Raw genomic sequence first — 14,702 nt, 5'->3', positions numbered from 1 at the left:
AGATATTTGTCCATAAGAATCAGCACTCTTCAGTTTTGACATTAAAATGGAAACTTCTACTCTAAAATCACAAATAAGTCTCTTGGCTTTCTTTCTAGTGTGCGCTAAACAGTATATTCAATATTAAGGAAAATGATGAAATACACGTATGGTATATTAATGGAGACATTCCACAGTAAAATATACTTTGGAATACTCACAGATTTTTCAAACGTGTTGGAATTAGAAACTTGTAAAAGCTGCTGCAGTGTATAATAGCTTTTCATTTGGATGTCTTAGCTGTGCCTTTTTGGTAGTTTATACATTAAATGTATCTTGTCCGCATTTTTTATGGCCTCTGATTTTTTTTTTTTCCATTATGTAGGATTAGATGTCCACCAAAATTATTGTAAGTGAAGCAGGACCTGATTTCAAATTCTGAATATGCGCCCAATATTTGTCCACATATACTGCTCCCCAAAGTCAGCAAAACACTGCCTATTGAGCAGGCTTACCATAATAGAAAAGTATGAGAATGCAGGGCATTATTTTTATAAAGGCTATAAGTAAAAGCAGATTTTGGCTGTCTAGATATCTTATTCTAGAAAATAAAGGTTTAAGATTTTTCAGACAGGCCAGGTGCAGTGGCTCACACCTGAAATCCCACCACTTTGGGAGGCTGAGGAGGGTGGATCACTTGAGGTCAGGAGTTCTAGACCAGCCTCACCAGTATGGTGAAACTCCGTCTCTACTTTAAAAATACAAAAATTAGCTGGGTGTGGTGGCATGTGCCTGTAGAGCCAGCTACTTCGGAGGCTGAGACGGGAGAATTGTTTGAACTTGGGAGGCAGAGGTTGCAGTGAGCCAAGATCACGTGACTGCACTCCAGCCTGGGCAACACAGCGAGACTCTGTTTCAAAAAAAAATATTTTTCAGATAATGATTCTTGCTCATATTTATCTCCTTCATTTCCCAATGAGATCATTTCCTTCACAGTGATGAGAGAAGTCCATTTTTATATGGAAAAATAGCTTGCTTTCTTCAACTGATCAGGACAAAGACATCACTTATTGGCCATCCTGGCCACAGCCTTCTTGGGCTGATATAATGGGGAGTTCACTGTTGGACTATTGTTGAGTATGTTCTGGGCCTCTTGAACACTGGTTCCTTCCAGGGAACCTTTAAGTCTAATGCCTGGAAGGCTTTGGTGATCCCATTGGCAATGATAGCACAGTGGACGACACCACCAAAAATACTGACAAGGATGGCTTCAACTTTAGGATCAGCTGTGAGCAATGTGAATACTTGATATACTTGAGCTTCCTTTACAACACTTCCAAGATTCCAAGAAGTTGACTGGCTTCCCACTATTACGGAAAATGGTATCACAAGTAGCCATGGTTAATCCAGCACCATTCACAAAGCAGGTAATATTCCCATCCATTCCTATGTATTTTAGATCATGTCTGGCAACTTCATGTTCAGTGAGGTCTGTATTTGTGCGTTTCACACTACTGTATGTTACCTGAGACAAGGTAATTTATAAAAGACAGAAAGGAAAGAGGTTTATAGTTCTGCCTAGCTGGGGAGGCCTCAGGAAACTGACAATCATGTCAGTAGGTGAAGGGGAAGCAAAGCATTTCCTATATAGTGGCAAGAGAGAAAGAAGGAGGAAGTGCCACACTTTTAAGTCATCAGATCTCACGAGAACTCACTCACTATCACAAAACAGCATGGGGCAGCCCCCGCCCCCACGATTCAATCACCTCCCACCAAGTCCCTTCCTTGACACGTGGGGATTACAATTTGTGATAAGATTTGGGTGAAGTCACAGAACCAAACCATATCAGGCTCATTCTCCGATTTGTCATCCATAGCAGATATGTCCTGTTGTTAGAATCCTGCATTGTCATGAAAGTTTATGTTCGCATTAAAGCAGACAACTTGTCTTTCTCAGATTTCACCAGAGGGATTCACTATCACCTGAGTAGCATCAATTTTTAGGAAGAGATTATACAGTTTCTTAATTTGATCTGCAACCTGGTTTTTCAAAGACCCAAGGAAGCCTAGATTTTCTGCCATCTGCTGAACTCTGAACTCGGCTGTCCTTTATCCCTTGAAAAATTTGCTCCTTAAAAATAAATTCTGAATTTGAAGCATCCACCTCTTCAATGTCAATGGCCCCTGGGGCCTGCCCACCAGCATGGGGCCATTGCAGGACCTGTCCATCAGAATCACCAGGTAAGTTTTTCTGGAAGTGTCCAAGGTTTCAGTAACCATCAGCTTGTTAACTTTCACATCTTCTTTTGGAGTTTGGTTTATTGCCCCAAACATACCCAATCATGTTTAGCCAGCTTTCCCACAACTTTAGGATCTTTTGTTAAGTGAACACTTCGTTTCAAACCACAGTTGAAGACACCCTTTCCTTTTCCTCCAGCTAAGATCTGGGCTTTTAATTAAAACAATTTATTTTGCTTTTAGTCTCTTGGCAACTTCAAGTGCTTCATTCACAGTGTCTGCTACAAAGAATATTTGAACTCTCACTCTGTTGTCAGACATCAGTTTCTTGCTCTGGTGTTCCTGGAGGGTCTGCCATCTTCAGGAAGTTAATTGAAGTGACTGGACCTGGCTACCAAGATCCAGAGTGGAGCGCTAGGTCTCTCAGAAGTTTCCTGGCTTGCGCGCTACCAGGAGAATGTCATTTTAAACGGAAAACCCGAAGTGGGGTATTGGGACTCGGATTATTATTTTTAGTTCTCATAGATGAGTGGTCTCTAGATATTAGCTTTTATTATTTGGATTATTCTTTATATACTAATTATTCCTTAATTAGAAGTATGAGTGCTATACAGAGAGTGAAATTGATAAATTAACTCTCTAAAATATATCTATGAATAAAATATATAGTTAAATATATATTTATTTAAAGGGCTTGACTAAAATAGTGAGTGTTATAGCTATTATTACTATTAGAATATATATTCATTTATTTCATATAGTAATAACACAAGTATACTGCCACCATCCTCTCCGCAAAAAACTGAAAAATTATGACCCAAGGTCAAAGCTAATAGTGAGTTTTGCTGCTGGAAACAAAGTATTGTATGTTAAAAAATACTTTCTCTTAAAGAATGTAGTGAGCTTCCAAGTATTCTGTTCTCAGTAAAATCCAAGAATGTATTTTGCAAATAACAGGAGTCAAATATGAGGATTGGTTCATATCTAAGTGTGGAATTCCTCTTTGAAAAACGTGGTACCGCTTTTTTGTCTGAATGTTATTATTGTTATACTGAGTATGTAGGCAAAAGCACCAATTAAAATCTAGTCCCCTTATCAAAAAATCAGCTTTCGTGACACTTGCTCTCTTACTGGCCAATACATTACATAATATTTTTCTGATAAACAGAATACATTGTGACTATATATGCTTTGATATTGTTTATTCATTCTGAGTCCTTATTTATAAAAAGTTGGTGTATTATCAGTTGCCACCAATCTGTGAAGCACCAATTCCTATTACCATCCTCAAGCTGGACCTATATTTTCCATGTCCAAAAATAGAAGACATTTGTAATGACATTGAAAGATCTACTAGCTAATGGTATTGACACATCGTTATCAATTTAGCATTAATATGTCTAACTGGAGCACTTATTCTTCAATAATACATATTGAGGTTAAAAGATTATCTAAGAGATAGTAATTTAACCCCTAGGAATTATTCTAGTGGTGATTATTTCAGATTCAATGGCACCCTGGTGGAAAAGGTGGCAAAAGCACTTTTGTCCAGGAATTATTTTTTAGTTCCTCTGCTTGTGTATCTCATCAAAAATAAAATATTTAAAATTTAATTTAGTTAAACAAGTATTTACAGGAATTAATCTAAGAGATTTTCCATGTGGCTAAGGGAGAAATGAATGCTTTAAGTTGAATGGCTCACTGTAGTAATAAAGACATTATTACATTATTTTACTATGAATAAAAAAACACAGTTATAATTGGGTTCAAGATATCATATAGAGAAGATTATCTCTAATAAATCAGAAACTAATTATATGTCTTTTAATCTAGGATATAATTGTTAATTACAAGGAAGCGAAAATTAGCTATGCCCTGTAATTATTAGATTTTGAGATAAATAATAATATGATTTTACAATTTGCAATGGATATTGGAAGACCATAGTCTAGACCAGTATATAGACAAGAAATATAAGCTTAAAATTATATATGTGTGTGTGTGTGTATATATCTCTGTGTGTGTGTGTGTATATATATATATATATATATCTCAAGATTAGCTGTTATACTTGGACATTAAATTCAGAATTCTCATTTGCATCTTCTTACATCTCAGGCCTAATTGTGGCTTTACCCTGTTAGATACTAATTTATACATGAGGAAAAAAAATAGGCTTAGAGCTCTTTAGTAGCTTGTAGTATAGCAGAGGTATAGTAGTATAGCAGAGGTATAGTAGTATAGCAGAGGACTGATGCTCTTGAGAGAGGTTTGCCTTAGTAGCCCTGATTCCAAGTTGGTGGACTTGATGTTACATTTTACTCTTGCTTACTCAGAGCTTCCAAACTGCTTCTCTCCCGAACATATCAATCCTTTGGGAGTCTAAAACTCCTTCTTAAATTTTAGCTTTCTTAGTTTTTCACTCCTTTTTTTTTTTTTTTTTTTTTTAAGAATGCATATACCTTTGCCTGTTTCCACACTTTGCATGTATCAGATTTTTCCAGTTCTCTGCCCTATTTCATCCCAGCTGACAATTAGAAATTTACGAATTCAGTCTCTAAAATCACCATCTTCATTTTAACTCTTCAGATTAATTCTCAACCACTCTCTACCGTGTTATTTACCCCAGGAAGCTGATATATGTGTATTACATCAATGGTCTGCCTTGACTTTTTCTAAGAAGTGCTGCCACAAAGGAATCCAACATTGGCAGGAAAGAGGAGGGTGAGATGAGGATGTTTAACCCTTGACTGCCTCCTGGCCAAGTTACTGGGATTGGTTGTGTTCCAGCCGATAGTCACAGATCCTCTTAAGGAAGACTTTCTATTGACTCTACTTTCCATTCTGAAACTATTTTTCGCCGTATTCAACCCCTGTCATCTTTAGGGGCTAAGATACACAAAACCTGTTACCACTGTGTTATCTTTCATTATTTTCCTATATCTACATCTAATTGTGTAAATGAGTTTTTCTTTTTTTAATCCTTAAATTGTCCTAAAATGTGTGTGCCATCTGTTTTGTTGGGACCATGACTTAAGTACACAGTCAGCAATTTGTCCAAAGTAATGAAAAAATAATTATAAATTGTGGCATTGTTCTCAATTTAAAACACCAATAAGTATTTAAAGACTATACTACGTGAAATGAACAAATGGATAATTGTGTCTTGTGTGAAAGATAATGTATTAATGGCAGAAGAATATTGAATAGGAAATTGGCTCCCAGGCACATACAATTCACTTGTAAAAAAAGTGGATAGAAGATATTTACTTATCCAAGTAATATATATTAATATTAATTAGAAATATTCAAATTCATGCAGTTTCCCTGGCCTGTGTCCTAGCTTTTCTCATAATTAGTTCTTAAGCTGTGATCTCAAGAATGTGAAGCATATAAGAGTAAGAGAAGGTTATCAAAAATCAATTTATGTTCATAATTAGTAAAACATTGAAATGATAAATGAAAGATCTCTACAGGCACAATGAAACCCTTACTCTTCAGGAGCCATTTTATGAAGATTTTTAAAAACTATTCTTAACCAACATCTGATGACTTACAATATTTTACTAGTAACTACAAACATAAAAGAACAGCAAATTAGCCTTTTGCCAAAAAGAAAATGCATAAATCTAAGTGTGATTTATTGTTTCATTTGTGTTAATTGCATTTACAAGGGCTAAATGTAAATGGGCTACTTTGGGACACTAAACAAACTTGATTTAATCCTCATGTTCTACCTGCAGCACAATTGTGAGCCCATCTGACTGACATGTTGATTTCCTCTCCACAAGGGTGATATAATTAATGTGACCTTTTGATAAGGTGGCAGATATAGGGGTGAGACAAGTGCTCTCTAGAGAGCTATTAGCAGCTTCTGAGCAATTTGCTAATAGTAGAGCTACCTTTATTAAAATCATCAGTTAAGAAGATAATTGACAGCCATAATAATGAGCATGTACAGCAAAGGGAGAGAGCATCAAGGGATGTAAAGCTATTAATTACTTAAAAATTGATGAAGTTTCTGTGCTAAGTAAACTGTGATTGGGAACTCTGGATTTAAAATACAATGAATAATAAGCCTGCAAACAGTTGTGAATCTATCTTCTCTGTAAAATTAAGTGGCTTTATTTCTACTATTAGATAGCATTTTTATGAAATAATTTTTTCCGTCAACATCCAACTCCAGATACGGTGATACCTATGTGTGGTGGAGGCACGGTCCTCTTATATTCTAATTTTTAAAAGCCCTCCTTATATTCTAGGTCTGAAAGACTCTCTGCATGATATATGTGAAGCAGATTCACCATGTGCTGGTTACCAACCTGTCTGAGTCCAGTGAAATAGTTACATGAAGCAGGTTTATTACTCACGGATAGGCGCAAGGGACAACAGAAACCTAGGATTCACTGGACCGTCCACCCCCATGCTCAAAAGAGCTGCCCATCAGGTACAGGTCTTATCTACATGAACCCCACTTGCACCACAGCTGAAGTACCCCTTGAAGTTGTATGAACTACTGGGAGAAAGCATTGAAAAATATCGTGTTTCTAGTGGGGGATGGAAGAAAACCTGGACTGTTCCAACCAATTCCTCCCCATTTTCAAAGATTTTTTTTTAGCATATTGCATTCCTAGCACATTCCACAGTTATTCTTCAGAACTATAGGCAAAACAGGGAGGGGAACTGGGTCAGGTCAAGCCCCCTAGAGAACTGTTCTACAATATACTTTGAAGTTAGTCTGTCATGATGAGCAAAGACTGATAAAATTACAGATGTAATTTTAAACGTATTTTTTCCCCAAAGTAAAAATGATGTGACATAGAAATAGTTTAATGATGATTTTTCTAGCTGTCAGAATTCACCAGTATATCCACTAGATTATTAGGGGATTTATCTATGTTCATCTAGACTCCCATGATTATTGTTTTTAATTAGTGCTGATAATCAATAAGCTCAATTTATGATTATTACTTGCAAGATTGCAATTAAAAGAGGATGTTTTAGAAAAATGGGAAACTAGGGAAGAGCTGAAAAGATTAGAGTAAATCATTGATACCAGTATGTGTATTTTTCTTCAGAGTAAACATACTTCTAATAAATTTTGATAGTTCACATTTTGATAGTTCAGGGAAACAAGTATCCACATTTTCATTTGTCAAGAATAATGATAGTACTAACATAACTTGGGTTACCTGATCGTGTGACTGAATATTCATTTTAAATGATTATCCTTAGTAGTCCAAGATATTTCTAATTCCCAGGCACCTGCACGTTGAAGGTTTGGTTGAGTTTTGACTATAAAGTGATTCATTTATAGTGGTTGTAATTGTGTTTTTATGGGGTTTTCCAGGTAGCTGAGCAACTTTACTAGAACTATTGATCTTCTTCATCTAGTACAGTAACAAGGCCATCTGATAATATTTATCAATGGTACCCTGGATAAAAATAAATTTCTTTGGGTGGCCGAGACGGGCGGATCACGAGGTCAGGAAATCGAGACCATCCTGGCTACAACGGTGAAACCCCGTCTCTACTAAAAAATACAAAAAACTAGCCAGGCGTGGTGGCAGGCGCCTGTAGTCCCAGCTACTCGGGAGGCTGAGGCAGGAGAATGGCGTGAACCCGGGAGGCGGAGCTTGCAGTGAGCTGAGATCCGGCCACTGCACTCCAGCCTGGGAGACAGAGTGAGACTCCATCTCAAAAAAAAAAAAAAAAAAAAAAAAAAAAAAAAAAACCAACAAAAAAAACAAAAACTAAATGTAAATATATAGCACTATTTTATAAATTAGTTTAGAGTATGTACAACTGCTCATTTCTACAAATAACACTTTTGTGCTTTTCAGAGCTTATTTTAGAAATACCATGCAAAACAGATAAATATATTGTAAATTTTCTATAATTATTATTGTTTATTATAGAATTTCAAATTGCCTCAGTTGATCTAATTTATTTTAGCCTTTTGATTCACTTCTAACTTATCAAAAATATATCTCATTACTACTGCAATATACAAAATTAGGCTACCTAATAATATTCTCTAAAGGTGTCCTGGGCAGAAATGGATGATTGCTACATTTGGAACAGTGAGTTTGCTCTAAATATGTAGATATGTTTTGAATACATATGTTATTATTTAAAGTTCTGGGATACATGTGCAGGATGTGCAGGTTTGTTACATAGGTAAACGTGTGCCATGGTGGTTTGCTGCACCTGTCAACCCATCACCTAACTATTAAGCCCAGCATGCATAAGCTATTTTTCATATCAGAAAAGGCAAAAAGGAGAGAAGTAAAAAATCACTTGCTTTCCTCTCAAATTCAAATTTTATTATTGGCATTCAATTTGAATTTCACTTGGACACTGCATAACCGGTAAAAGGGTCTGGAGATTGTGAGGCAATGGTCAAATAAAACTCAGTATTATAATTTAACCTGCATTATGCAGTAAACCCTTTACCAATTATATGCATAAAATAAATTGTGTTTTCTCACATGTAATATTATATTCTATATGGAATTAATACCTTGATGAATTACGGCTTTTTAATATTCCATCAAGTTGTTGACTTATGTAAAATTGAATTTATCTTTACCCAATAAATAACATAAGTATAAGTTTCCTTAATAACATAAGAATCACATACTAAAAGTCAACAAGATCTGTCACCTAGTTACCAATTTCTTCATAAATTACCAGCACAGATGCCAGTGCATACATAAAGAACCCCCAAAGCAAACAAAAACTGTGCAAACCAAAATCAACCTATAATATCTAAGGCTGGACTTGGCACCCAATAGTGTGCACTGTGAGCATGTACATGTCCTAAACCCTTTATTCAGACAACTTAATACAGGTGTAGAAAATTATTAAAAAGCAGCACCTGCTGAACAGCCAGGACACACACATTCTTCATATGTGTAAAGAGTAAAAAGTGCTAACAGCTTAAAAAATACTTTACATAACATGTGGTACATGTCAATGTTTTAAGTACAAAGGATATAAAAAAGACTGGTTTTTAAAGCAAAATAAAGTGACAGTTTGTTGATATAGAAGTATTAAACAAAGACATAAAATGTATTGTAAATAATAATAGATGGAATAAATAAAATACATTTTCATTAATTTTGGAAATTAGAAGACTGAAGAGTTTCATTTTTTAAGGAGAGAGCATTAGAATCCTAGTTTAGTATTATAACTTTATCATACTGAATTTCTTGTTTGGTGGAGAGGGAAAAAAATACCCTGCCATCATATCATCTAGTATAAAACAATATTAATAAGAAGCCAATACAGAATGATGATAGCAATAAAATTAAAGGTTGTTAGTTCTGAAAGAATTAAGATGAATATTGAAGTCATTAGGAATGATTTCAAGAAATTACATAAAGTGAGCATATATGATCTGAAGTTGTTCTACAATTAGTGTGAGCCAGAGCATAAAGAAAGCTGAAAGTGATGGAACTTTAAATGAATAAGCAGAATTAGAGGAGTTATATTTGCAGTTATATTTGCAGAAAAATCTAGTTCTACTATTTGACACAAGATAGATTTTATATCTTGCCCTGACTGCCATTGCTGACTTCTCTCTTGATGCTACAACTCCCCCGACATGTATTCCATTTGATAGACAAACTTCTACAAGAGAGAAATTAAGTCCCTTGGTGTACTATGCTATATCTAAGATCTCAATGATGATACTACATAGTGAATACATAAATGAGAAATGAAACTAGAATAAATACTTTTTAGAGTTTGGAGTATATCTTATCTGTCATAGAAGGATTTATAATTTAAGAGTAGAGAAAGATCAGCAAAGAGGCAATAAAATAAGTGCTCCCAATTTCCAATAATAGTATATGACCTAATAAAGCCAACTTTCTTACTATAAACAAATAACACTAAATCAATTTGCTAAAAATATTTAAAATATTTTAAAGACATTGGTGAACTAAATATATAATGAGAGAATATCATACCATGACTAGAAGCCATTTTGATCACAAAGGTTTACTGAACTTCTATTTTAATTATTTAAACAATGAAAAATGAATCCAAACATCTCCTAGGATGGCTAATTTTATATGTCAACTTGACTAAATTAAGGAATAAACAGATTTCTGGTAAAGCATTATTTCTAGGCATATTTGTGAGGGTTTTTCCTGAAGAGACTGATGCTTGAATCACTGAACTGAGTAAGGAAGATTGTCCTTAATGTGGATGGGCACCGTTCAAATGGCTAAGGGCACAGATAGAACACAATTTAGAGGAAAGGTGAATTTCTGTTATTTTTAAAGCTGAGATAGTCTTCTTCTCCTGCTCTTGGACATCAGAACTTCAGGCCTTTGGGCTCAAAGACTTGCACCATTGGCCTCCTGGGTTCTTAAACCTTCAGCCTTAAATTGAGAGTTACACCATTGGCTTCTCTGGTTCTGATAATTTTTAGATGGACTAAGCCATGTTGCTAGCATCCCTGGTTCTCTAGCTTGCAGAAAGCCTATGATGGTATTTCTCAGCCTCCATAATTATGTGAGTTAATTTCCCTAACAGATCCCCTCATTCTTCTATCTCTGTGTGTGTGTGTGTATGTATGTATGTATGTATGTATGTATGTATCTATCTATCTATCTATCTATCTATCTATCTATCTACCTATCTATCTATCATCTGTTGGTTCTGTCTCAGGAGAGCCCTGACTAATACAGATTTTGGTATCAGGGTTGATTCTAGAGTAGGAGATATTTAAGGATGAGCTTTCTTAATTGGTTTCTATGTTTCTGGAATTGGCTCCCCAATCCAATTAGACCTCAAAATGTTAAAGACTCTACTTTCAATATTAGACAAAACACTGATCATTCATGGCTTGATCTGTTTAGAAGGATATGCAAAATATCTGCATTGGATATGATACTTCTAATCAAGCACTTGTTCAAGGCAAGGAAGTTGGTGAATCTGTAAACAATATTTTCAAACATTTATGGAACAGTAAAGAGTATAATGATGTTGGTTGGTTGGTTCTAATGTTGCTAGAAAAATGATGAAAGAAAAGGATAAGACAATTCTTGTCTCTGGATTAACAAAAATAGTACAAAAGCTTCCATGTCTGCCCTGCAGGGAAATCTTCTCTACTGCAGTCACAGGGTTGAAATTTCTGAGAATTAAACACAAATTCTCTTAATGATATATGCTAAGTTAAAACAAAATTTGAACTCTCAGCTTTGCCAGGTATCTACCGTTGAATTGGGGGCATTGGTTGGAAAAGGATGGGATCCTATAACTTGAGATGTAGATGTGTGAGAAGACCCTAATTAAACTAGAGCATTGAGTTTCTAAATTCTGATGAAACTTTTCTTGCCAGCAGAGGTGGCTTCACCACCCCCAGTTGCAGTGTTTACTCCATTCCCATTGGTAGTGGTCTCTCCACCCACAGTGTTAACAATTTTCATCTCTGTCTGAGGAATTAATCCAGAATTACCTAAGGAAAAAATAACGGTCTCCCCTGAGGCAGGTGTTAAGCAGAACAATACTGATTATCTTTAGGATTATCTGTAGGATACTGATTATCTTTAGGATTAATGCCCACCAACTTTCTTTGCTTCTAGACTCAAAACTAGACTCAAGTTCCCGTACACCCCTAAAGGTGAGGTATAAAGTGTGACACTTGAGCAATTGCATTGTACTCTAAATGTACTAACTTGAGTTTTCTAATATACAAACAGAAATCCAGAATAGATTTCTATTCTATTCTGGGAAATAGATATTATAAATACAGGATTGAATGATGCAAGAAATATAAAAATAGATTAAGCTAAATTTATTGATATAAATCCACTAAGTAGAAATTCTCCATTTAATGTTGTAGGTCAATGAATTAGAAAAGGTGCTAGCAGCTTAGTTGATTGGTTGGGTGAAACACCTATAAACATATTGCCCACTGTTGGTGAATTGAAGATGATAGATCTTTACTGGTTTAAAGTAAGGAAGAAATTCAAATCTTAGGGAAATTGCAATGCTAGAGTAAATCTGTCACTAGAAATCTACTCCCCTCCACTGGTAAGGTCCAGAAGACTACCTTTCACCTATACTTTGTAACTCTACAAAATAAAATATGGGACACACACAAAGGAAATATAGGTGAAAGTGTAAAAGAAATAGAGACTATGGTACACATGTGAAGCTTTGAATATCTACATCAATATAGATATAAACCTTTTGGCAAATGATGAGATGTTTACTGGCTCAAGTCATTAAGGACTGTGTCTTTTTGTTATTAGCTGACAACAAAGTTAGATGGACAGAGGCTTCTACGGTTGCATACAACAAAAAATACAGACTTAAACTATCAGTCAAAGCGGGTCCCTATTTTGGTACCAGTACCATGCTGTTTTGGTTACTGCAGCCTTGTAGTATAGTTTGAAGTCAGGTAGTGTGATGCCTCCAGTTTTGTTCTTTTTGCTTAGGATTGTTGTGGCTTTATGGGGTCTTATTTTATTTCATATGAAATTTAAAGGTTTTTTTTAAATAATTCTGTGAAAAAATGTCAATGGTAATTTGATAGGAATAGCATTGAATCTATAAATTACTTTGGGCAGTATGGACATTTTCATATTTATTCTTCCTATGCAGGAAGATAGAATGTTTTTCCATTTGTTTGTGTCCTCTCTTATTCTAGTTCTCCTTGAAAAGGTCCTTCACATCCCTGTTTAGCTGCATTCCCAGCTATTTTATTCTTTTTGTAGCAATTGTGAATGGGAGTTCATTATGATTGGACTCTCTGCTTGGCTATTGTTGTTGTAAAGCAATGCTTATAACTTTTGCACATTGAGTTTGTATCTTGAGATTTTGCTGAAATTGCCTATCAGTTTAAGGAGTTTTAGGGCTGAGAATGATGGGGTTTTCTCAATTTAAAATCATGTCCTCTGCAAACAGAGACAATTTAACTTCCTCTCTTCCTATTTGAATACCCTTTATTTATTTCTCTTGCCTGACTGCCATGACCAGAACTTACAATATGATGTTGAATAGGAGTGGTGAGAGAGGACATCCTTGTCTTGTGCTGGATTTCAAGAGAAATGCTTCCAGCTTTTGCCCATTCAGAATGATATTGGCTATGGATTTGTCATAAATGCTCTTATTATTTTAAGGTAGGTTCCATCAATACTTATTTTAATGAGAGTTTTTAACATGAAGTGTTGTTGAATTTTATCAAAGGGCTTTTCTGTGTCTATTTAGATAACTATGTGGTTTTTGTCTTTGGTTCTGTTTATGTGATGGATTACATTTATTGATTTGCATATGTTGAACCAGCCTTGCATCCCAGGAATGAAGCCAACTTGATTGTGGTAAATGAGCTTTTTGATGTATTTCTGGATATGGTTTACCAGTATTAAGGATTTTTGCATCAATGTTCATCAGGGATATTTGCCTGAAATTTTCTTTCATTGTTGTGTCTCTTACCAGTTTACTCATAAAATGAGTTAGGGAGCATGGTACCGGTACCAAAACAGAAATATATAGATCAATGGAACAGAACAGAGACCTCAGAAATAACACCACACATCTACAACCATCTATCTGATCTTTGACAAACTTAACAAAAACAAGCAATGGAGAAAGAATCTCCTATTTAATAAATGAGGCTGAGAAAACTGGCTAGCCACATGCAGAAAACTGAAACTGGACCCATTCCTTATACATTATAGCAAAATTAACTCAAGATGGCTTAGAGACTTAAATGTAAAACCTAGAACCATAAAAACTCTAGAAGAAAACCGAGGCAATACTATTCAGGACATAGGCATGGGCAAAGTCTTCATGACTAAAACACCAAAGGCAATTGCAACAAAAGCCAAAATTGACAAATGGGATCTAATTAAACTAAAAGGCTTTTGCACAACAAAAGAAACTGTCATCAGAGTGAACAGGCAACCTATAGAATGTGAGAAAATGTTTGCAATCTATCCATCTAACAAAGGTCTAATATGCAGAGCTTACAAGGAACTTAAACAGATTTACAAGAAAAAGACACATCAAAAACTGGGCAAAGGAAATAAAAGACACTTCTCAAAAGAAGATATTTTTGCAGCCAAAAAACACATGAAAAAAAGTTCAATATCACTGATCATTAGACAAATGCAAATCAAAACCACAATAACATACAATCTCACTGCAGTCAGAATGGCAATTATTAAAAAGTCAAGAAGCAATGGATGCTGGCAAGGCTGTGGAAAAATATGACCACTTTTACACTATTGGTGAGAATGAAAATTAGTTCAACCATTGTGGAAGACAGTATGGTGATTCCTCAAGGATCTAGAGCCAGAAATACCATTTGACCCAGCAATCCTATTACTGGGTATACACCCAAAATAATATAAATCATTCTACTATAAAGACACATGTACATGTATGTTTATTGCAGCACTATTTACAATAGCTAAGTCATGGAACCAACCCAATACCCATCAATGGTAGACTGAATAAAGAAA

General features: G+C 35.2%; 1 pseudogene; it reads right to left on the bottom strand.

Moving 5' to 3' along the window:
- Window positions 1-1,042: 1,042 nt before the first annotated feature.
- On the bottom strand, window positions 1,043-6,642 carry LOC102122315 (succinate--CoA ligase [GDP-forming] subunit beta, mitochondrial-like; annotated as a pseudogene).
- Window positions 6,643-14,702: the final 8,060 nt, after the last annotated feature.

This window comes from Macaca fascicularis, chromosome 6 (assembly GCF_037993035.2).
Source record: "Macaca fascicularis isolate 582-1 chromosome 6, T2T-MFA8v1.1".
In the NCBI taxonomy this organism is placed as follows: domain Eukaryota; kingdom Metazoa; phylum Chordata; class Mammalia; order Primates; family Cercopithecidae; genus Macaca; species Macaca fascicularis.
This window is presented reverse-complemented; position numbering and strand designations above follow the sequence as displayed.